General features: G+C 36.5%; 1 protein-coding gene across 1 annotated transcript in view; it reads right to left on the minus strand.

Moving 5' to 3' along the window:
- Positions 1 to 20,533, minus strand: part of LOC136246699 (uncharacterized) — a 90,609-nt gene extending 70,076 nt beyond the window's left edge. Inside the window, exon 1 of the mRNA XM_066038250.1 lies at positions 20,312 to 20,533. The gene's annotated coding sequence lies outside the window, so the exon portion shown is untranslated. The remainder of the gene's footprint in view (positions 1 to 20,311) is intronic.
- Between the last annotated feature and the right edge of the window lie 5,897 nt (positions 20,534 to 26,430).

Consider the following 26,430-nt stretch of genomic DNA (forward strand, 5'->3'; position numbering starts at 1 on the left):
TGCTATTTCTTTTATCTTCAATTAAATGGTCATCTTCTTCATGCCAGGAAACCATACCAAGGGATTAATTTTACTGTATCGAAATTTTCTTTAAAGGCGTATTAAGATGCCGCAGCAAAACTATTAGAGGCACTCAACGGATTGTAGCAACATCTCAGGCACAGTAGTATTGAGTAGAAGCTAAGCTAGGCTTATAAAACAATTGCAAAGGGCCACACCCCCTTAAAAGATCAAAACACACTACTGCATCTCTAATAGTCACTGTTGAGGCCACACCCCTCAATGATCTAGTTCAGTAGAAAATAAAGGTGTTGTACCACACCACCTAGTTTAATCTACTGTGTAATACTGTAGCAAAATCGAGATATTCTAATACAGCAGTCACAGCCACACATGTATTTATAGATATGCTCTGACAATATAGTTTAACTCGCTCTAAAGCAGCAATAAAGAAAATGTTTCAAAACTTTTTTACAGTACCATCAGTGCTTGAAATAAATTCTTTTAAATTGTCGGGGAAGATTTCCAGACATATGAATTGTCAGGAATTTAGTTAATTTGTATGGCAGATATAGCTGAACTATGCAGGTAACATTGTGCAAAGCATGCTTAAAACTAGGGGGGCGTGACCCCCTCTAGGAAATATTTCAAAATTAGATGCTCTGACATGCCATTTTGGGCAAAATTTATGATGTAACAATGCCCTTACCTGTCTATAGCACTTCATAGCTTTTATAACAATGTAGCTATATAAGAGCACTTTGTATATTAATAGCATGTACTTATATTTCATGTTTTTTTATTTCCATACAGTTATTCCAAGGAACTCCATGCTAACTATAACATTATGTTGATTTGAACAATATTTCTTTCCATGATAATGTAATTGTTACGTTTTGAACAATACGCCAATGGCTGTTTTTCAGCTGTGCTCTGGTACACACACAATATGTTCCTGGTTTTAGCTGGAGCTATGGGAGTGAAGTTTCTTGCTCAAGGAAACAACACAGTAGTAGGAAGTCCCTGCTCGAGCATTGAACCTGGGACCTCTTGATCTACCACCTGGGCCACTACTGCTTCTTACTAGCAGGTGCTGCTAACAATGAAGAATGCTTACAACAGCCAGAATTTGGCCTGAACTACTTGATGCCATATCATGCCACTGTGAATAGAAAATTAAAACCTGGTTGTATACTCGGCCTATTTTGTGCCTCAAAAATTTTATCGCTCGAATGTGACAAGCTACTATGGGAGTAGCTATGAATGATGATGTTCCACACAGGGGAAGCACCGAACAGTGCAGCGGAGGTGAGTATTAAATTCAATACATACATATCTATGGTGCAATGCAAACCACAATTCTTTGTCCGGATTTTTTTAATCGGAAATTCCACAAATTATCCTTCCAAATTTCATAGTAATAGCACTTTCCATTACAGAGTTACAGTAATTTAAAATTTATGACCAGGTTTCGGAAGTGTGTGTGTGCGTGAGATGGTGGAAAATGTTGGAAGTGAAGTTGTGGTGTGAAGACATTGATTCCACCAAACCTGATGCCATAAGTGTTGTGATCACAACAATAGAGAAATGTTTGCCTCTTGCGGATTAATACGGTCAGACATGATCATTGCACAATTCAAACATTGCTACAAACCTCAGTATAATTATTCTCACTCACAAACCTCAGTATAATTATTCTCACTCATTGTATCATGCAAGTAGGGTTGAAGATTCTTTGCAAGTAGTTGCAGCTATAGAAGATATGAGAAGGCCAATTCGTGAGTATTTTCTTCCGTGAATGAATCCCAATACACATTAATAATGCCAGATAATTAACATACAAAAAGCAACAGTTAATATATAACATATACTATGAGCTCTTGCTAATGAATTGTGAAGGACAAGTACTTTCAACTAAACATTCCATTCATTCCAAAATTATTCCCACTCAAACATTCCATTCATTCATTCCATCATATACACGAACCACAATAGTCAGTTCACAATAGGGATCCAGTGTTTATGAAAAATCCTAATAGAAAGCACACCTAAAAACTACACTGGGACACATATCAAAGCAACCCTCTGGTGGTTCTCAAGTGAAAAGGAAATAAACTAGCTATACCTGCAAAGGTGTTTCCGCTCATACATATATTACGCATAAAAATTATTTCACAAGCACAACAAAAGTTTACAAGAATTCCAGGATAAAAGTAGCAAGGCTTGCTGAATGGTGTGTGTCCATGACTTAATACTGACTTTGTTTTCACCAAAACCAGGCCAGTTTTAGACACTATTAACCTGCTTATCTACCATTGTGTCAGGCCTTCAGTTCATGCGATAATTCAGCTACAAGATTTAAAACAGTTTCTCCACTACCAAGTGGAGACGAGTATTAAAGATCGGCTTCTGCTTATTTACTATATACTGCTTGCCCATCCAAATTTCGACAGTTGTATTTAAAAAAAAAAACTAGTGACTATGTAATTCATTATTGTATGGAGGCTTGTATTAAGAGCATGCCTCATTGAACGTTGTGATGATCTGTGCTTTTGCAACATAATTATATTCAATAAAATGACAGGAACTGGTAGTCAACCACAACAATGATTGTAATTAAGACTCAATACTAATGTGAAACACTGTTGAAGCCTTATGAAAACTGAAGTGTTGTTCCATGATATAGCAGGCTATTCACAATTACAATACTCTAAAAGAGCAGGCACATAATACAGTCTGATAGCACCAAACCTTGTACTAAATTTTAAAGCTATTAAAGGCACTAAGACTATAGTAATGCTTGTAATAGGAAACACTGTATGATCACTTTCATGTGTAGCTTCAATGAAATATTGACAGTACATAGAACGTTTAATTGCTCTATCTATATGGTCATCATCAATAAAACAAATCCATTACTGGATTAAAAAAAAGTGCACAAACTAGATAAAGAAATTTTAAAGGGGGAGTAAGGATCACTGAAAATAGCCACAAAACACCTGGGGTGGTAATACAAATGACATTCCTATTTTTCCTCAACTAATTTAAAAGGATGATTATGTAACTAAAATTTTGTGACAGAAAATTATATTATCACCCCTAGCGATCCCTTCTTGTTTTGTGTCCAGTGATTCCTCTTTTGAAATTTCCAAATCTTCATTTATTTAGTAGTAAATTAGCCTTTGTAATATTTGTCACAGTATTTACAGATCACTATACTATAGTTAGTAACATATCTATGGTAAAATGAATAAAATTACAACCAATCAAGCAGTTATGAATAAATTGTAATAAAACAAAAATGGTCAGAACTAAAAATAGACATACATTCCTCACACCAAGTGATAGACATCATATCATACAACTTGTGGGGGAGTGTATAAACAGTGAAATGGACTACTGAAATGGTGGAATAGTGAAATGAAATTTTTTAAGCCCACTGTCATTTTCTACAATCAAATAAAGTACGATTTCCCTCAAAGTCAGCTCTTTTAGCATTTTTGTGCCTGGCAAAACTAGAACTAGTTGTATTATACTTTTAAAAATCAATTACACACACAATATCACTTCATCTAATGAATATTAAAAAATTTTCTGTTCCAAATGGAAAATCAACAATAAACAAGTTAACTAGCTGATTACACCTATACATTGTAAAAAGTACCATATTTCCTTGAATAAATGCCGCACCTATAGTTGCCACACTGGAGTTATGCCTCCATTTATTTTTGAAAATAAGGGCTTAAACATCGTTTTCAAGCATTAAGTAGCTACTGGTGGAGTATGACCAGTTACCAAATTGATTTTTCTAACTAAGGTAATGAGCACAGTACATATGATGTATCTTGTTAGTGTTCATATTTCATTTGATACAATTCGTAAACACAACAGATCAACACAGTGTGTAGCTAGCTCTGACAAGAAACAAATTTTACAATCTAAAACAACACTGATGCACAAAAAATGGTTCCTGCAGAGGCTGGGATGAACATAATTAATTTCATGCTTGGAGAACATCTTTGTTATTAATGGACTTTATTCACAATGACGTCACGAGCACAAGATGGCCACTTTATATGGGGGACTGATGTAAAGGTGCCTATATAGAAAATATCATGAAGCAAGATACCGACAGTAGCCAACAATTATGGGTAATAAAGTAATAAAAACCATTGCAAACAAACTTTCTCAAAAATTTTCCAGCATGCTATACAAATAGTTTATTGTATTGTCTTGTAACCATACCTGCTGCTTAGAGCTCATTATTTCATTCCCTGGCTGAAATATGATTGATCAAAATAATTTCTGATTGAACTAAGGTACTATGCTTCTAGCATGACTGCAGACATAAACTTCATGGTAAAACGTACACACGTCACAACCATCATGTCATCACACCCTACCCCTGTATAACTACCACACAATCTAGTAAAGGATTGTTTTCTGTGCGGATATCATAAACTAGTACTAACTATGCTATTGTAGTCTCTCCAGCCAGTCTGTATTTTTTTTCATTTGTCATTTGATCAGGAAAAATGACATTCTGGTAACATAGTCAGTACTGTAAATAGGGAGTTTCACAGTTAAGGCATACTGAGACTATTCGCGGTGAAAGTGGGGTGAAGCAGGGAAAATTCGTGGTAAAGCGGGGAAACACTTTCAATTTGCTTTGAAACCATGAAAAACACGAAACTTTCATCCAGCAAAACTTCCCCACTTAGTAGCCAGTCTGGCAGCACTTTTTGACAGACCAGAAATTGAGTTGGTCAACCTCAAACCTTGCAAGCTCAACCTCGAGCCTTACAAGCTTGTTATGGAGTCTATAGCAATCATATGAATACAATCATTATTAAAGCTGCTGCTGCATTAGTATTATGGACATTTTGGGACTGAGAAGTTTGGGAAACTTTTTGTTGTAATATAGAAGTTTTCCTCCTTCAGAGGTAAAGGATGTATTAACCAGACCTGTTGGGATTAAAATATTTGTCCTTATTAGGGAGATTATTACTTAATTTGGGGAGTTTTTAAGAGAGGTTCCCGCACTGTATTGGACATGTTATCAGACTAACTTTTCCCCCCGACCAAATGACAAAAGAAAAAAATACAGGCTGGCTGGCAAGACTTTTGCATTGTCCTTCTTCTATGTCTGTACCTAATGCACTACCCTGGTGAACTCACCATGTTTCAATTGTAGTTATATACTGTACTGAGCTCACAGACTGGCTTTAAACAGACTCTTAATATTATCTGGTTATTGAAATGCTAGAAACATCACACTACAACAATTGAAGCAGGGGTGTAGCACTGTTTTACCACACACTCACACAAAGAACACAACACACTAATAATACCAGTACTAACACATGTACCAGTAAACAGAAAGGGTATCACACATATGATCACAGTTACATGTATGCACAGCTGATTATAGCTATGGGGTGTCCTCCTACAACATCATTTTACCAAACAATGTTCTTTATCACTTTTTTTTAATTTTAATTTTTTTAAAAGTAAGTTTCCAACATTGTCCTCAGACTAATGACACATTCCCAGTATCAAGAGTTAGTATGATAGTATGTTACACTGCATGATCTGTGACTACACTTTAATTACTTCACTGATATTGTTTTGATGCCAAATTTGCTTGGTATCACCAGGAGCTTATAAGCGCCGAAATATAAGCTCCTGGTATCACTGATAATGAACCTTCAATAGCATTCCATCACTCAGATTATCTTTCACCTGTTAACAAACTTACAGTAGGTCTCAAGCCTTGGTCAATGTCAGATGATATTTGGGTTTATCTATTATGGTTTAACTTTTCGCTTTCCAGCACACATGCAGTGTACATATAAGGTTTGGGTTTAAGTATCAAAGTTAGGTTAAAACGGAGCTCAGATTACCATCACAACAAGATCAAGCCACACTGACTATATACATACAAATGCTACAAGTAATGGCTACCAAAGTAGCGTCTAAAAATGTATCACACTTTAAGATCAGGCTTCAACATCTGTTTAGGTTGACAGAAGCAAACTTTTACACTTATAGTAGTATTTGGCCGCAGCAGTTACAAAGAGTGACAGCATGCAGAAAGCCCAAATTCTGCCTGAGTACAAAGAAGGCTAACTTCAGTACTTCTTTAAAATGAATATGGCTAATGTGGTCAAACAGGAACAATTACCACTATGTACTTACTGGGCTCATTTTGATGGACCAATACTGAGTTGGACACTCTCCTCTTTATTATGGACTCTTGCTTACACTAATTAATTATTACAATACAAAAATAATAACTATAATGCTGGACATCATAACTTCCCCAAAACATGACGTGCTATACAATTTGATTGACCGCTACGTATGGTTATAAACAAAGCGCTGTAATTTTCATAGTGTTTGTCCTATGACTATACAATCAACGTCATTTTACTTAAGATGTAATAAGGATTAAAAAGATACCTAGGGATTTACCCTACAATGAAAGTATGAAGACCACAACACTGTGAAAATACATTTCAGTTTATAAGCAAGTAAATCTTCTACACATCTTTAGAAAATCATCCATAACTCATTGCCAGTTGATCCTATTCATCCCAAATCACCGTTGGCTGATTCGCCATTCAATGGCGAGTAAGGTCATACATACAGTTCACGTGACAGAAATGTTAATTAACATGGTGGGTGAAGCGTGGAATGTAGCATTGCAACAATACCATTGTTCTTCATTGCTCCATAACAAGTAAGCCTCTATTGTTACAGTGTGTATTTAGCCTTCCCTTAGTAGCCCAACGAATAAGCTTTCTTTTGATATTTGGTACAGTATTACGTAGGCTAATGGAGTTAGGCAGGCCAAGTTACCTGGCCATATACTTAAGCCTGTTTGAATAAACAATCATTCTTCAAACATTTTTGTGTGGCTTTAAAAGTTATAGCTGGTTCCTCTGTTTTAAAAGCTATAACTCCTGAACCTTAATCATATGCTGCATTATATACAGGGGTGTACGTGTACCGAATTTCATGAGTATTGTTGGCTGTTTCACTGAGTCCTTTGTGATATGCTTTCAATTCACAATAGCATCAAAATAAATGAAGATATCAAAAATCTGTCTTACAAAAAGTTGGAGCTATAACTGTTCTCTTATCCCGCCAAGATTTAGCTTTGTGGATTAAAGCTACAGGGAGAAAAGTTGAAATATGTAAATGTTGAATCTGCTTGGTTGTTACATCATTGTGAGAATAATTTATATTGATATGGCTTCAATTTCTGGTTGTGTAACCACAATGGTTACATGCTCGACCGGTCCAAATATCAATGACATAGACCAAACCCACATAAAGTTATGACATCGCAAACTCAGAATACAAGTTTTGGAAACTTATGATGTCCAGCACTATACAGACATTAATAACAGTGGGGCGAGCCTGAGCGTGTTGAATTGCATCTGTGTATGGCTGAAGACTAGCTATACGTATGTTATGCAAGCTTATGTTGTGTCTTGGTATTTTGTGGAAAATGAGCAAGATTGTGTAAAATTGAAAAAAGGACTGAAATTGCTAGTAGCAAAAGGGAAAAATATGTACTTATGCAGCAATAATACCAAAACCATTTTAGTAGCTATTTCTGACACACCTTATTCATAATTAATTAATTGCAACGAACCCATGTGTACGTGAAATTCTGTCATTTTAGCAATGACAGTTGGATGATAATACCATGGAAACTGTGCAGTATTGGTGGCACTGGCGTGACTGGTGTCATGATCTCTATTTGAGTACCACTACTACTTTGAGTGTCTAGTTGGCGATTAGCATTGTAAACTGTTCTTCACTGTTGTGTAATGCAATTGTTCTATAGATAAGTGATATCTCCTGAATAAAATCACTCGGACATCAATTAATAACATTCTATGAATTACTTTCTGCTATAGCCAGCCTCAATTTAATTTGTGTACACCATACAACTGATACATACTGACTACACAGCATATAGTGAGGTCATTAATTGTCATGCAAGTGCCACCATTACACCACAACCCATGTGTTGACATGAACATTTTGAATTTAATTGCACCAGTGCTTAATGGGGGACACTAATGCTTTCTACACCAGACTATATAGCCTGTACCATGCATTGAAGTGATACAGGTTTTTGTAGTACATCATGTCAACATCTATTTATATAAAGCCGAAAAGCCATCTGTCCATCTACAATTCCGATGGCGTCCAACAATTTTTTCGCCAGCTGATGCACGTATCGAAGCATTTTTTGTGCCAAATTAAGCGCTCATCATCTAAGAATTGCCTCACTTTCAAATGAAGCTTCTAACCGCTGTCGTTTGTCATTTACAGCACGATTAGTGCAAGGGTGCACACAAAAATTCGCTCGAATTTTTTTGTAAATCGCATGCAAATCGCAAGTAAACACCTATTCCATTCAACTTAGCATACTTTTATAAACAACTTTTTAAGACTCTTTAATCACAAGTGACATTTAGTGCAAGTGGTAGAGTGTTAGGCTGGAAATTGATAGGATGGGAGTTCAAATCCCATTGAGTTCAAATCCCAGTTGTATTACTTTTATTTTTCTTTTTCAAACCTTTTGGTTCCAACTTTTCTTCAACACCCTTTTTTTGTTACAACTTTTTTTTTCATTTTGGCAGCCTTTTTAGTAACAGGTTTTTCTCACTCTACAGTAAAGGCAGTGTACCAAAAGTGTCCTGATTATCAAGGTTTCCTGAATTTTCAGTTCAGTTACATGCTAAGGGATACTTTAGGAGCATTACCAAGTGTCCAGATTATGTAGGTGTCAAGTGTCCTGATTAACAGGTTGCACTGTATTGGTTGATAATAGTTTGTGGTAGCTAATTTTACTGCACAATGGTGATGACAATAGGTGATAATAGTCAGTAGTAGCTTACTCATACAGTACTGTAAATGTAGGATAGAGGTGATGACAATAGGTTGTAGTGTAGTAAAGGGAACAGGAGGGAATGTTGTAGCATTGTTAACATACAAAGTTTAGCCTGCACTGTAGGCATGTACTGCACCCTACCATTATGTAGTTTCTTTTCATTGTCAGTAAGTTAAATGTCATGCGTATGGCCTTCATGACAGGTACTATACTAATATCACATAATAATGTAGTTTGTGCCTGTATGGTAGACATAATATTATAGGTATGGACAGGTACGCAGTACAGTATTACAGTTGTATTTGCTTATGTAGCTACACACAGCTTTCCTGTTTAAAATTATCTGCATGCTCACATCATTCCAGGATGGCCTAATGGTATTTAATGGTCTTTAATTCATTATTCATGCAACATAGTAGCATGAATTTTAATGCATGGTTTCCATTACATGATGCGCATGCCCACAACATAATGCGCAATATGGCAACTTCTACTTTATAGGGTAGGTACCAATAAATAATGTCTTTTGTGGTCAATCTTTTATCAAATGACGCTACATGTAACTATAGCCTGCATAATAGGATAGGTACTAAAAACTGTCCACATTGTTCACACCTATGTGTTATAAGCATACATATTACTACAGTAGTTTAACTACTGCAATTCTGCAGGTTCAGGGGTACCTGCGTGCTTCCCATGATTTTGGCAAGATGTTGGTATTAAAATGTTACCAACATGCATGCTGCAGGGCATGAATGGCACTGATGTTTAATGCTTGGTTGTTATCATAAAGTGATCCCTGCACGTAGGGCAGGTACCAATGCTAGTATAATAATATAAAAAGGATCACTGACAATGTCATCACTGACTACTTATTGAAGCCATAACTACAAAGGTCATTGTAATGTTGAGTAGAGACCTGACTATCTAACACATCAATTTGACTATAAGTATTGCATAATAATCCTACCATATGTACTTCACACAACTTTTGACTACATTTGTATATACTGACACTCTTCTCTCTTTTTGAAGGTGCGCATTATCTTGGAGTTGCGTGTTTATGCTTCCACTGCTATCGAAGATCCAAAATTGTGCGGTCAGCCTATTCATTCAAAGGAAATAATCTCTATCCATTGTACAAGTCTTCAAAAAAAATCGCCATGACATTGATTACAAATAAGAAAGTCCAGTAATCTATGCTGTTTATCGTCATGTAATGAATGATGACTAACAGTACAAATAAGGAAGCTCAGTAATCTATGTCATTTAAATTCACTGTGGCATTGTCAATGACAAGTACAAATAAGGAAGTCCAGTAATCTATGCTGTTAATTTCATCCGTGACATTGACGATTACTTACACTTCTCTGTATACTATTGTGTCCTTGTGTGACACCCAAGAACTTGTAAGATTTGTTTTTCGTATTAATCATGAAGTTGCCGTGTCATGAACGATGACTTACAATTGTTCGTAAATTGCCATGTAATGGACGATGACTTACAGCTCTCTCGCTAGTGTGGGGCTTGCTCAGGCTTGCCCCAATAAACAAAAGACTATAGAAGAGTATAAACTATTATGCAACAAGGCATGCTAGTGTTGAATATCTCCCTTCCAACACATGTCCTTGTCACGAAATTTGTTAACATTACTCAACAGAAAAATGAAGTTAAGAAGTTGTACTGACCACACACACAAACTACATTGCGTATATGTTGCATCATACATTTAAATAACTTTCAAGCTAATCAACTTCATTTTCTTCATGTTAACAAACAGTAACATTATGTACTGTACCACATACAACAAATCAATAATACTGTTTAGAGCACACAGACAGCCATGAATAATTGAAGTTGGGAAGGAGACTTGATACGACTCAGCAAAAACAGCAAAGTGATTAATCCCACTTTTCTGTCATACATTTATTTTTCTTCCCCATTGAATTTCACTGTATAAACATGCTACATTTCAAAGGATTAAACTCTTGAACAATACAGTATGGTAGTACTGCATATAAGGGATCATGACATTCGTACTGTCTCACATAAAAAAATTTATCCTGATCAAAAACCACAAGCACATAATTCAAGACCTTGTATAGCCATATAAGAAGTTTAATGCAAACTTACTTTAGCTTACAACTACAACAACTACAACCTCTACTCAACCACAACAAAGTCTTGACCATTACATGTAATTTATGAGTTTGTACACTGTCACAAATCAGTATATAGGAGTGCTTGAGCCCTTGAAGAAATGATATAGTATAGTTTGTCACCATCACACTGATGTACACAATATCAATTAATACAGAGCAAAACTTGAATTTTGAATTTGATCACTGACAAAGAAATTGTCTTGACTATAGATTTTTAAATCAGGCACACTCCCACAGCCGGCCAGGGGCTGGCTGTGAGCTTGCATCTGGTATACTGAAATTATTTTCGTAAAGACACATGTGCGTGTACCTACCCCTACCTATCTACGTTTGTTCATCCATACGTACCCACATGAGCAAAAGCATTAAAAATGGTAAAGTAGCCAGGATGTAAGAAGTAAAAGCTGAAGTAAGTTTGCATTAAACTTCCTCACACATAAACTTTGCTCTGAGGCAGTTTCTTCTCAGTGGTCTGAAATACGGGTATGGCAACTCTTCATTACACTTCTTGAACACTCTTCCCTTTTAGTTTTATAGACATTTAACAACTTTAAAACAATGTTGAAGGCCTCTTAGACTAGCAGAGGTACAGTATCCTTTGAGTTAAAAGGGGGGCATTACCTGTACTTACGTGAATGAAAATGAAGGGTAGCCTTGAGGCTTTCTCTGATAAAATACAGCAGACACATTATAAAACATGGCAGACACACTATAAAACAGTTGAGAAGATACTTCTATGTGTAACTTGTGGTTTAAAGTGGTTTGTTATAGTTAGCAGTCCATAGCAACATAATTACCAAATCACAAAATAATTCATGAATTATGAAATACACCAAATTACAGTATTTACAAATTTAATTATCTAGATTAATTAATAACAACAATAGCATGAATATAAACTAAATTATAGTCTACATGGTTGCCGAATGGGATAGTATTTAACTGCATGGGCGCTTGGTTTTCAGAAGTACATGTAGCATAACATCAACTTATTTCCTGTGCTATATTTTCATGCACTAGTTACTCACACAGCTTTGAACATGCTGGAAAACAGCTTGACCATTATAAAATCAGTCTAGTTTGTTGACCTTTGTTTTGACCAGTACAATAGATATTGTAGTGACACCTCATTGTGTTCCATGTTACACTACTCTCATGTAGTTTCTCTAGTTTCTCTACCACAACACTTATCAGATTATAAGTATCAACTCTAAAGTATCTAGGCTAAGTGAGTGCCACTAAAACAAATTCTGTAAAATTCATTTTATTGAGAAGAGTAGTACATTGATCTCAGTGAAGCATCATATAAACCACATCATTATTCAGTTTTGTATTGTGACTATTGAGGGTCAGGCGATATACAAAACAAAACAATGCAATTTATTTAGGAGGTGCTTAAAGTATGTCCAACCTCCGTTAGTCACAAGGTGATGATTTGACCATAACCCTTTGGTAATGATTAACAAAAAGAATAAGGTGATCAGCACCTTAAATCAACTGACTCTGACTACCTCAGTTACAAAGAGGGTCAGTTAAGGATGCTAGTGGTTTTTGAAGCCATTCAATGGCCAACCCACATAACCACATGTGACCGTTACATCATAATTAGCAATACTCATACTCAAAGTATCAGCTGTGTTTTGCACCAAAAAATTGGCCAAGAAACCTTGAAATTTAGGGTTGTTCACAAAGGAAATTGATGTACAGTTGATGAATGCAGAGTTGAATTTATGGTTGAAGTATCAATGTAAGAGCCTGAAATGCTTGTATGGATTGACAAAAGTGGGTGTGACAAACGGAAATCATTTCAAAAACATGGGTCTAACATCTCAAGATCAGATTGATGGTGTGAGGTACTTGTCACTCTGCTATTCCAGTTTTACCAGTTGAAGAAATTCATGATGTTTGCCTTTTTGAAGGAACCATCAATGGTGAAAGAACGTGGGATTTTAAATTACTTATTGCCAAATCTTAAAAACATGTCCACACGAATTCGAATTAGGAACCAGATACAAAACGAATTCAGGCACTGCGTATTGAATCCGAATTGAACGTGTCCACGTACATTATTGAATTTACTAGTGTGGTAAACGGATAATTAAATGGTTGAGAAAACACTCAATTGCGCCAACCAATAGAATAGTGAGTTTAATGATAGAACGAAAGGAATGGTTCGTGGTAACGCTTATACTTTTGTTTATAATGTATCAGAAGGATTTCTACGAGTAGAGTATGGATGGTGCGTGATGGGTATGGGACCGTTGTTCTTTCAAACTCTAAGGGCTAGCTAGGATGATGAAACACTGCTTCGACACGTCCCTGCGCTTTTGTCAAACCGAGCACTTCTGTATTTCTACCCTGTGTTGTTTACAAAGGTCACGTGCAAACGTATCAAGCCCTCACGTGCTAACCAGCATCGCATTATTATGACGTAGCAAATCCCGATTCGCAGCCAATTCTTATTCAAACCACCTGTGCAGGTGGATTTGTGTAATCCACTTTCAATTCGAATCGCCTTAATGCACATTCCGTGTGGACGTGAATAATTCAAATCAATGCGCATTCAATTCGCATTATTTTTGTCGTGTGGAAATGTCTATAGTCACTCAACTATTCCCATTCTGTGGTTTTCATGGACAATGCTTCAATTCACCATGTGCAAGGTGGGGTAGATTTGATTCAGAATAGTGGCTCCAGAATACTTATTTTGGCCCCTTACTCACCTGACCTCAACCCCCCAGAAGAGGTGTTTAGCCAAGGAAAGTCCAAAAACAACTATGTTTTTCAATCATGCACAGAATCAAGAGTGCTTCTGATTAATGGTATTTGACATGTTAACTGTAGAAGACTGCAATGCACACAGTGGCTACCAATAATCAGTCAATAACACATACAATTACATTAACCCTGTTACTATCACTACAGTGTATACTGTTATGACTTCAGTTGCTGAAGTGTTTTCATGATTCAGTCCTTTCTATTTTATATTACAGGTTTTTGCAATTGAATTCGGCGACTTTGCAATTGAATTCGTCCCGTTTGCAATTAAGTTCATCGCTTTTGCAATTGAATTCGTCCCGTTTGCAATTGAATTCGTCGCTTTTGCAATTGAATTCATCCTGTTTGCATCGGTTTTGCAATTGAATCTGTTGCTTTTGCAGTTAAATTCAGGAGCAAACACGAAAACATGATGTAGCAGCTGCTACAAGAACTTGTTCAAGTACAACAGTAGTATCTTTATATAGGCAATAATTCTTCTAGTCTGGTTGTTGAAGGGTGATACTTGGAAAAAAATGGTATAAAGATAAATTTGGTATATAAAGAGATAAATGCCTTGTTGCTAATATAGTGCAACAAGGCATTAACATCCAAAATTGTAAATTTCATGTTTCTGATCATAACTGAGATGTGCACCACATATCTTAATTCTGTTTTGTGTACATGGTTATGCTCATGTATATGTACTTATTTGTACATAGGTTGCCATGACAACAACCACAATTATCTTGTGATTTGTATATTCAGTTATGGTTTTTAGTTTTTTCATATCTAGTTTTACGTATAATAGCTAGTTTTGAGTTTGGTAATCATTTTGTGGCAGATGAAAACTTTCATTAAGGTCAGTCAGTAGCCCATTTACAAAACAAATATTTTAAAAGTAAATACGGCCATTTTTCTGATTTGCATAAGGCTTCAAAAATATTTGGTATATGTTTCTGGAAAAAAAATAGGCATTGCTAAAAGGTTTTTGTAAATTTCTTTTTAGTATTTTGTTTAATGACATTGTGAACTCACGTTACAATTTTTCAGTTGAAACCAAAATTTATGTATAAAAGTGTGCTCTGACACTGCAAATGTATATCCACAGTAGAGCTATAAATTATGCAATACTAATGGGCAGTGCACCACATTAAAGCATAATGAACAAAGTAGTGCATATAAATGTGTGGGTACAGAGGCAAATGTTTTGCCATTAGGGTATATATAATGGACAAGGAATGATTCACTCTTAGATATAATGAGCAAGACTATACAATAACAATGTCTAGTGTGAATGAAGAGCAGGACTTATAAATCCACTTTAAGGTCAGGTCTAGGAAACTAAATATCTGTATTTCCACATCCTTTGCCACTAGAACTGTGCTCTAGTTTACTGTGACATTTTTGGTGGATATTTTGCAGGCTGGCTGCTGGGGTCTCACTAAATAGTATTCTGGTGGAAAGCATGAAAGCATTGATGTTGAAGTATTTAAATTACAGGTTCACTTGCAGGTTACACACTGGAATGAGCCAAGGCCGGAGGAGACGGTCCAATTGGTCAGGCCTGAGCCGGACCGATAACCTGGAGCTGAACCAACTAGCTGACCAGCTCAAACTAATACTATATCACTCTCATGTATTCTTTGGACGATCGTATCTACATGTAGCTATGTACATTTTACAGATGTTATTGAAAATGCATGACACAAGTAGTTACCTAGTTTCTCAGCCTAACTAAAGCACAGAACTACACGTATAGTACCTCCAATTACCTTACAGTACAGCATAGCATTCGTATCGTTTTGTACAGAAATGATTGTGGGTTCTACGTACAGTATCACGTGTGCTGACAGTTGGCATTTATCACGTGTAAGGCAGGTGCCTTCTTTGATTCTAAACCAACACACTTATATCACAATTCAATCTTCATAAAATAATCATTAGCATTCTTTGGCTTGTCTCTCTTGGCTTCTTTTACTTGGCGAAGGGCTGGCAGAGATAAACCAGATGACTCATTCCGCAGCAAGAAGCTGTACACCCATACATTACATGGCGGCCATCTGGATGAGATTCTGAGTAGAAATCACTCCTCTTCAACTACCCACCCATCCTGTCGAGATATACTGAGCAAACTCTCAGTCTCACCCACTTCATGCCATTTTCGAATACTGATTGGTCTCGTGACTGTCCATCAGTATATTTACATGATGATCCGTTCACTTCATACAAACCAGTATAGTAGTACTGTATACTGCATTTTAGTAGCTGTGTGTAGCTTCTTATTGTAGCTGTGTGAATTCACTGTATAGCTACAGCTCACTGTATAGCTACAGCTAACTGCCTAGTCGATTAATTATATCCTGGGGTCATGCTGCATGGGTTCCCTGTGAAATTTGGGGGGAAAGTTGCTAGCTAGTTTTACTTTAAAATTTAGCATCAATTTTAAATTTTAAGGCATTTTCAACCTTTAAATCTGCAGCTCCTGGGGGTTGTACCCCCAGACCCCCCTTGAACTTCTAATTGCTAGCTATAACTAAATGAACCATACAGCAAGTTTCATGCTGTGTCCCCTGTATGTCAGGTCTACAATTATACATAGTATAGAAAATCTGAAGAACAACAGATAGGCTTGAGCATATTATATAGCTAGCTAGCAGTGAAATATCACTAAAATTGCATATCTGAGTGTCTAATTTTCAAAAATTTCCTGTGGGGGCATGCCCCCAGACCCCCCTAGAATACTCGTGCTTCGCACACTGTGCAGCAACTCCTCTCATTGGCATGTATATAGCAGTAATTTCAACATTATAGTCAATGGCCTGACCAACTCAATTTTCCCTCCTCCGGCCCTGTGAGCTCATAAATGCCTACTATACTGTGCCATGCTTTAAGGCATTTGTAAGAATAGACATGAGCACAGTTTAATTTAAATGCCAACTGTCATATTATGGCGTACATGTGGCAGTTTCAAAGTTAAATTACGTCATAATAGCATAGTCAGTCAATTGTGGACTTGCAACTTGAGGGAAGAACATTGTAAAAGGCTAAAAGGTTATTGCTAAAGAAATTGTTACTGAGAAAGCATGGCTCTACTCATACGTAGCTATTTACATTGAAAACGATAATTATATATGTATACAAACTGTAACAAAACAAGCATGCAGCTGCACAGTTCTGAATTACCTAATAGTAGTAAAAATGGCTTTGTTTATGTACATAAAATGTTAAGGTTAGAGTGTTTAAAAAGCTATTTTTTGTAAACTCAATAACTGATCATGCTCCTATAAACTATAGTAATTTTTAATTAAAAATCAAATGACTGTAGAAAAAATTCTCAAAAAGGATTTCAAAGGATTTTAGTATGTCATTCTCTACAGCTAATGACACCAAGTTTATCTTGATATCATTTTGTATCACCCTTCAACAGCCAGACCAACACATGTTTATCTTCTTCCAGAAACATATCCAAAATTTTTTTGAAGTATGTGAAACTAGAAATATTTTAATTAATTTTGTGTGGTATGAAAGAAATACCAGTGCTACAGCAGCAAATCTCACGAAATATAACCATACATTAATCTACAAACCACTAGATAGTTGTGGTTGTTGTCATGGTAACTGTATATAAATAAGTAAAGGTACATGAGCATAACCATGTACAAAAAACAGAATTAAGATATGTGGTGTACGTACATCTCAAATTATAATCAGAAACATGAAATTAAAATTTTTGGATGTTAATGCCTTGTTGCACTATATTAGCATAAAACTTCAAAAATCCATAACTTTTTTTTTCCCAAAGGGGATTTTAGAGGATTTTGGATATGTTGTTCTCCAGTAAAGTCTGCATCTAATGATACCAAATTTATCTTTATACCATTTTATTCCGGGTATAGTCATTTTTTAACCTTCAACAACTGTACTATTCCTCTACAGCCTATCCAACAACATTCCAAACTCTACTAAAGTCTATGCCATTGCCATTCGCAATGGAGCAAGTTAATTAACTTGTCAGACAGCTATCAACTTCGCGTACTACCAGCTTCAATTACCTTCTAGTGTCTCAAGTGTAACTCTCCAAGGCATAAATAGTTCATCTCTTAATGAACGGGTTGGTTTCTTGGAGCCGTTTTGTTTATTACGAATAGTAATGCAAACGCGACGAATTCTATTGCAAAACCGACTAATTCAACTGCAAAACTGACGAATTCAATTGCAAAACCGACGAATTCAATTGCAAACGGGACGAATTCAATCGCAAAGGCGACGAATTCAATTGCAAAAACTTGTAATCATCAGTTTACATACCATATTTTGTAGCTCACAACAAAGTTTACTAAATTGTTTGTAAAGCCATGACCACTCTCAATAACCTCTAAACCACTGGTACACTTACTGTCTGTAATAGCAGTTGCAGCTTCTGATAATGCCTAAGCAACTGAATTCTGTTGGCTTTACTTTTTTTAGGAACCATCAGCTCAGACAAATATGGATGTGTTAGGTGTGTCATCTACACTAGAGTTCATGCCACCTACAATCATTTCAGCCCAGATCTGCAATCATATATGTGTAAAATTAGAAGAGCGTTTTTCTTTCAGGCTATCTACTATTTTTCGAACCTTTTCTTCACAACTTTGTTGTTTCTCCTTAGCAACACCACTGTCACTCTCACTTTGATCCCTCACTGATTTACTAGAAGGTTTGCTATTTTCACTACTTTGAAACAATTCATCGCACCAAAGTATGTGGTGGTGCTCCATATCTCAAACAAATCTTCTTTAGTCTGAATTTTTACAACTTTGGTAGGCGAACCATACAAATACAATAACCTCTGTTGTAATATCCATACTGAACCAACCTTATAACCCTTTCACTCTTCACAGCCACATATCGTACTCTTGTCCATGTTACGTAGAGTGAACGAGCCCACAGCTGGCCCAAGTAACAAGAGTTATTAACAAGAAATGAGGCTCAGGTGAATGCAAACGACTATAAAGGGTGCAAAGTGGGGATGGATTAGGTGGTACTTAGAAGTTTTCAATGCAGTACTGTACAACAGGAAATTTTGGCAGAAGGAAAATATGATGAATCCACACTTTATCTAGTCTCATGTAGCTAGACCCTATTTCTCTGCACAGCACTTATCAATTGCAAATTATAAACGCCTGCTCCAAAAGGAGCAGGTAAGCACCATGTGAAGAAATAGGGTCTGGCTATGCGAGACTGCACTTCATCAGTATTGACAAATTAAATATTGACAAAAATCAACAATCATCTAAACAAATACTTTTAGGGACATTTACAGATGTTTGACAAATTAAAGTAAACTGATTAGCCAGTGTTAAATGCACCTATTAATGTAATCCCCAACTACCTCAGGTGGGGATATGCATCACTGAAAATTACATTTCCCCACTTATTGGGGATGTACTGGCAGTGCAAACCATGACCAAGTCTTGACTTGCAAACCCCGAGAATACTGGGGCTAGGAGAGGATTTGTAAGGTCGTGTGGCGTTGGTCTAGCGATGAGTTAAAGTGTAGTTTGAGTGGATTCTAGTATGAATGCAGTAGCTAGCACCCAAGACACTCCTTTAAAAACTGAAAGTACACACTTTTGCTACCTGAGTGAATTTCTTTAGTGAAGACAAATTCCCACTACATCAGGCAAATTTAGCGATAAAATCCATCCCTGACCTTTCCCCACCCTCAGCCAGTAACTGTGGTAGTTGGGTATTACATTGATAGGCACATTACTGTATAGCCTAAATATTTCAAGGGAGACATTACTTTTTGCTGATTTCACAGTTTTGGGGGTTACCAGTGAAAACATTATCCTTGAAATATTTAGACCTCCATTTAGTCTAATAAATTTTGGGAGTGTTTGCAAATCAGTTAGTCAAAATTTTGGTTTTGGCCAACTTGAAAAATTTGCCCCTTAAAATATTTAGGCTATACAGTACAAGGGGTAGTCACTACCAACACTGCTGTAGAACCATTTGTCACCGGGATCAAAATCGAATCAAACAATCAAGAGGTTATTTTACACTTAATCAAGCAATCAAGACATCCTAAAAAAGGACAATCAAGCACCTTAGAAAGCCAACTTGTAAGTAAACAGAGAATTTACGAGGCTTCTATGCTAGATTGTCAAGGTACCTTTATAATGAAATCAAGCAACCAAGGTGCATTTTCGTCAAACAAAAATCTTGATCCCAATCGCAAATCGTTCTAAAGAATTATTGGTAGTGACTATCCCTTGTGGTAGCTATGCTTCGTCAAATTTCACGAAACCTTTAGAATCTTTTTGATAGCGCTTAATTCGTGTCAACCCTCCTCTGTTAGCCCGCTTACAATCTATATCTTTGTCTCGATAAGCGGTCGAGACTAATGTCACGAATCTGTTCGCAAAAATTAACAAATCAACGAAAAGGTAACCACATTCAGTTGTTGGCAATAAACTATGTTACAACTTACAAAACGCACCTAGCCAGCTAGGTGATTGATAAAAACGTTCACCACTTCCTCAGTCGAGTCCTCAGTTTCTATTTCACCCGGCCGGTTTCACAAGAGCTGTTGACAAGTTCCAGGTCCACTCGCTAGTCTTCTTTTCATAGGCACAAGAGGTTCGCTCTATGACTCAAGTAGCGGGAAGTCCAGCTGAGGTCACACACCTGGAGATCTGACAGGTTCCACGTGGCCAACCATGCCAACTAATGGCGCCCGCCCCATTTAACAGCCGCAAGCGCAGGCTCGACTGGATACGAGACCAGGCCTGCGAAAGCAGGACATCCTACCACACAACTCAATAGCTACTGGAATAACTATTGTAAATTGTTTGGCCATGAAAACATAAAAGGCTTAGTCATGAAAGTTTGATCCACATGCCGGAGGCCCGTACCTGCCGTAATGCAGTCACCTTTTTGCCGTGATGTCACCAAGACAATTTTTTGTCATTTGATGTTTTTCCAAGCCTAATAAGTCAGCCATATATTTCATTTTCTTTTGTCATAGTCCCTATTTCACGACTGGCTTACTGCCCCATTCAGGTTCCTCACTGAGCGGATATAGTTGTCTAATAAACAGTCAACAGTGGCGGAGAAAGTAGTTGATATGAGGGGGGAGAACTGACCAGAGTATAGAGTCTCTGGTAGCAGGGGGTCTGGGGGCATAGCCACCCAGAAGCTGTAGCCATTTTAGCTTTCACAATGTCTCAAAGTTCACCATAATTAATGTACAGCAATTTTATAGATACTGTTTAAAGCGTTTTAACTAAAACACCAACTTTTAGTCAAAACTATGTAAAATAGGCTATTTGCCAGTTAAAATTTTTATTTGGCAAAGCTTTTAGCTGTTGACTACAGTGTTAATGAACATAATATTATATATAAGCCGGCAATATAAACAGCCTATAGCCACCTGGAAACACTTGATACAGTGGTGAGACAGGCTAGATGGAATGCCCTTACCGCTAATCCTAGGCTCCCCAGCACTGGCTGTCAAATGCTCGACAACTGGATAACACCAGTGACAATTAAGAACAAAGCTATTCGATCGAGGGTATCAGTATTAAGCCTGCCCTCAGAATAGGCCAGATCAATACTGGCAGATGTTGGGCAATGTACGATGACCCCTCAAACACATAATGGCTGATCTTTATATTAAATAAAGAGAAGCAAAGTCTGCATCTCATCCAGTGCAAACACCAAATACAATTCATTTCCCATTTGTCAGCCAACATGGAAGCAAGTTTCTTATACATTTTGGTTGCAGTCAGTCCCATACCTCCACAAGCAGAAAAAAAAAGCAAACTCTCTCAACTTCTCTCAACCTCTCTCATCATAAGCACGTCTGTAAGACACCAACTCTTAAAGTAAGAGGTAGCTGGTTTGAGTCCCATTGTACTCAAATTTTTTTTTTTTTTTAAAGCTATACTTTTAGGAACACATTTATGAAGGCCTTGAATGCTCTATTGGAGTATTTGAGTATTTTATTATGGTTTTCAACCCCACTCCAAGAAGGATAATTTTGGCATGACATCATTCTTGAGACCCCCTCAGCAGAGCCCCCCCCCCCCCCCCCCCCTTCCACCACCTATGATAGTCAATGACCAAACATAATAAAGTGATATTAAAAAACACAAATTATTAAGTGAAAGTGACTTCAAAATGAGTCAACTCCTCTGTCAACATGTGGTAATGTCAACTTTGTCACATCATTGTCAATATTGTCACATCAAGGTCAAGGTCATCTTTGTCACATCATTGTCAATATGTCAAATCAAGGTCAACTTTGTCACATCAGGGTCATTCCATGTCAAATCAGCAAGGAATCGTAAGGTCACCCCTCAGATTTTGACCAAACTTGGTATCATCCATACCAATTTTTAGCCTCATATACCATATAGTTTCTGATTTATGACAACAAATATTTCATGAAAAATTGGTCCATCTCAAGGTACAAAATCAACTGTAGCTCATCACTGTCTTAATAAATTTTTCAGTGATTGAAGACTGTTGATTGACCTTTCAAGTGGTCCATAAATTATGGGATATACACTTAACTGATTAAGGTCTGAATTAAAAACTTCAATCCTTAATATTTCTAAAAGTACTGCTTCAAATTCTTTTAATTTTTTTACTGAATAAGTATTGGGTTATGGTCTATTGTTAAATTTTTTTGTGGTGGGGCCACAATGGGTTTAAGAGATATAATTAAATATGTTGTGGTATGTAGTGGAATTTTGTGTTTATTATTGCTGTATGGGAGTCTACACCTCTAATAACCACTCCTAATAAGGCCATGCCAGCTTTCCAGTAGTGCAACTTGCATTAGTGACCACCTGTATTTAAAGACCACCTTTGTGCTTCAGTTTAGTTCCATTTTAGTCTGATTTACCATATAGTCCCACCGTCCCACCTTAAGCTTGTCCTGACTATAGCAAACATTATCGAACATGGACACCACCATGTATCCATTAGTTATCTTCTTAATTTACCACCACAGTAGTACAGTGCACTTATATAGGCCAAAGCCACACTACATAATATTATGTAGCCACCCTGTAACGTGGTCAGCTTGAGAACTATGGCACTAGCTCATTATTTTAATGGAGTACACACACATCGGCACTGACCTCATAATGTTATTTTGGCTCCAGGGTTTTACTTTATACATATCACAATAGATGTGTGAAATTTATTAAGGAATTTTAAATGTATTTCACTACTGTACACACATTGAAGACAGTACAAGCAGTCTTGATTATATGGAACCATGATAAATAGTTCATATTAGAAAACTCATAAAGTGTCTGTCCAGAGGTATGAGTGCATGCATGTGCACCATTAAATAAATTGTTAATTTTTTTGGTAGCTATTGTCAATTGGGGCAATTAATCAGAGTCCTGGCTATCTAGCTACCTATATGCAAACCACATATTGTAATTTTCAAAAACTTCCAAAACTGTCAGCTGTTTTTAAACTAAAACATTTTGGAGTTTAGCTGTAAAAAAAGTAATAGTAACAGTTCACTTTAAATGAAAATGCTACACTGCTGAAATTGCAATGGCGATCCAGGATGGGGCATTTGGGGCAAATTCCCCCCTCCCCCACCCTTCAAGAAATTGCATACAAGATCGAGATACTCTAACAGAGCAGTCAATCACTCTAATAAAGTAGTCACAATGTTCATGAGGCAGTGTAGCTTGCTATAAATAGGATTTTATTTTGCATAACAGACGTGATAGAGTCTATATTTGGTAAAGGATAACTAGCTATTATTGTTGTGACCTTTTTTTTCTTTTTTTGGTCTTCAACTGTTTTTCAGCAAGGTGCCCCCCTCTTTCCAAACTCTTGATCCGCCCCTGAGTTGTATACTCAATTTGAAATGATGACATATACCAATGCAGTGGCGGATCCAGATGGGTAAGAAACCCTTTCTAAATTTAGCTTAGTGGCACTCTCATTACATAAACATTGTTGTATTAATAATTTGTCATAGCATACACTATACACCAGTAGCATACACCATATACCAGTAGCATACACCATATACCAGTAGCATACACCATATACCAGTAGCATACACCATATACCAGTAGCATACACCATATACCAGTAGCATACACCATATACCAGTAGCATACACCATATACCAGTAGCATACACCATATACCAGTAGCATACACCTTATACCAGTAGCATACACCATATACCAGTAGCATACACTATATACCAGTAGCATGCATGCAGTTGCACTCAACTAACACCATTTATAGCTATTAAACCATCAGCAACACTTCAGTTTTCATCACCCACTGCATTAAAAACGATCGAGATACTCTAATAGAGCAGTCAAGTAACTACTCTAATAGAGCAATCAAAGCTACAGTTTGTAGTCACCATATTTGCCCTATAGCTAGTTAGCTATATAGTATTTAGTAACTATTTACGGTTTAAAGTATTGAATTTATTGTAACTGCTAACTAAAAATAGCCTAAAATCCGATCTCAGAGCTTCTAAAATCTCAAAATTTTCCGGAGAATTGTCATCAGATGCCTTATTTAGCTATACCAATTTTAAGAAACCCCCTTTTAAAAATTCTTGATCCACCACTGTTATGGACATGCAGCATAGTAGATCTTGGTGCCAGTGGTGCATGGGTTGATTAATCTTCACTCCTTTCTCTAAATGGGTCTTTGAATTATATTGCCCACATGATGTGCCCATGTGAAGCATTGTGACAACAATAGTATCATACAAATCTAAACGTTGCATGCCATCCACCCCAAATCAGGGGTGATGCACCACACAAATGTTTTTTGGGGGGGGAAATGTTGGACAGTTTACTAATTTATTCATTTATAAAATACCCAATATCGGTAAATAATGTGAAGTGTGGATTTTTACTTAATACGAAAGGCTTTTTTTCAAATCCACCTGTTCAAGAAGGATCACTATATAAGCCAGCTGCATTAGGAAACAAAACAGTAAATCTGACTAAGCACAAAGGTGATCTTTCAATACAGGTGGTCACTAATACAAATTGCACTGTACTTGGACATCTTCACTGTGTAAGACAAAGTTGGCATGGCTTTATTAAGAGTGGTTATTAGTGGTGTATGCTCCCATACAGCAATAATAGCCACTACATACCACAACATATTTAATTATATCTCTTGAACCCATCATGGCCCCATCACAAAATTTTATCAACAATAGACCATGACCCAATAATTATTCAAAGAATTTGAAGCAGCACTTTTTGAAGTATGGTGTATTAAGGATTAAAGTTTTTTATAGAGACCTTAATTAAGTTGATATCCCATAATTTATGGATCACTTGAAAGGTCAATCAACAGTCTTTAATCACTGAAATTTTTGCTTTAAAATATTAACACAGTGATGAGCTACAGTTGATTTTGTAACTCAAAACTGACTGACCAATTTTTCATGAAATATTCAAAATATTTGTGGTAATAAATCTGAAACTATGTGGTGCATGGGGCCAAAAATTGGTATGGGTGATGAGTACCATAGGTATTCCAAACACACTGAGTTTCATCAAAATCCGAGAGGTGACCTTACGATTCCTTGGTGATTTGGCATGGAATGACCCATCATTGTTTTAAGCATAATAGAATATAAACTGAATAAAACTTGTCCTGTGAAAATATTCATAAATTCAATTCATTTATTATTGTGATTATCATGATTTAAGTCCTATGATCATGATTATCGTGATATGAAAATTTTCATATTGTGGCACCACTAATGCATATACCCATCCTCAACCCTGCACACTCTAATAAAACAGTCATCGCATACATTCCCCAGTTGTAGAAAGTCCTCCAAGTGATCCCACTTACAAAAATTATCTAGTATGTTAAACATGTCCATGGCATTGTGCTTATAGTCATGTAGTTAGCTACATATAGCTAGTATGCAACTGTTAATCATACTCGCTCATTGTATCAGACATACTACAGCCACATTAAGTAGACACATTCTGTGTACTGTTCTTGATTCAGCTTGAGTAACAGACAGAACAATAGTTGAAGCTGAGCTATACTAAATGTATGGCCTGAGAATTGCTCTATTTTCATATGTACAGTTCTCTTGATCTTTTTTCCTTGCTAAAGCATACAATCATGAAAACATGTTACAAAGTTAACAAGCAAATGTATGAAAGTAACTAGTAACTTATTACAGCAAAGCTCATAATAATAATACTAATACTGACTGATACTGACTCTGTATTTACTCCTACTCTGTATTATACTCCATCTTATGACCACTCTGTCAACTACTTTGAGGCAAAACTAGATTACTGATCACTGTTCAAGATTCAGTATTACAAGCTTTGCTGTGTTAAGTTACCATAGTAACTGCAACTACATAACTTACATGTGATAACAGTAACAAGTATAACTTGTTACTTTACTGAAGTAGTAATTACCTCAACTCTGATGTTTCTTTAACTAAATGAATTTTTCAGGAAATTAATTTGTCATAATTCATGTTAGCTATATTTCCTCACTGGAATATGTGTGACACCTTTCTCAGTCAAAGAAACAGAAACGTAATTAAGACAAT

Source organism: Dysidea avara, chromosome 2, assembly GCF_963678975.1.
Source record: "Dysidea avara chromosome 2, odDysAvar1.4, whole genome shotgun sequence".
In the NCBI taxonomy this organism is placed as follows: domain Eukaryota; kingdom Metazoa; phylum Porifera; class Demospongiae; order Dictyoceratida; family Dysideidae; genus Dysidea; species Dysidea avara.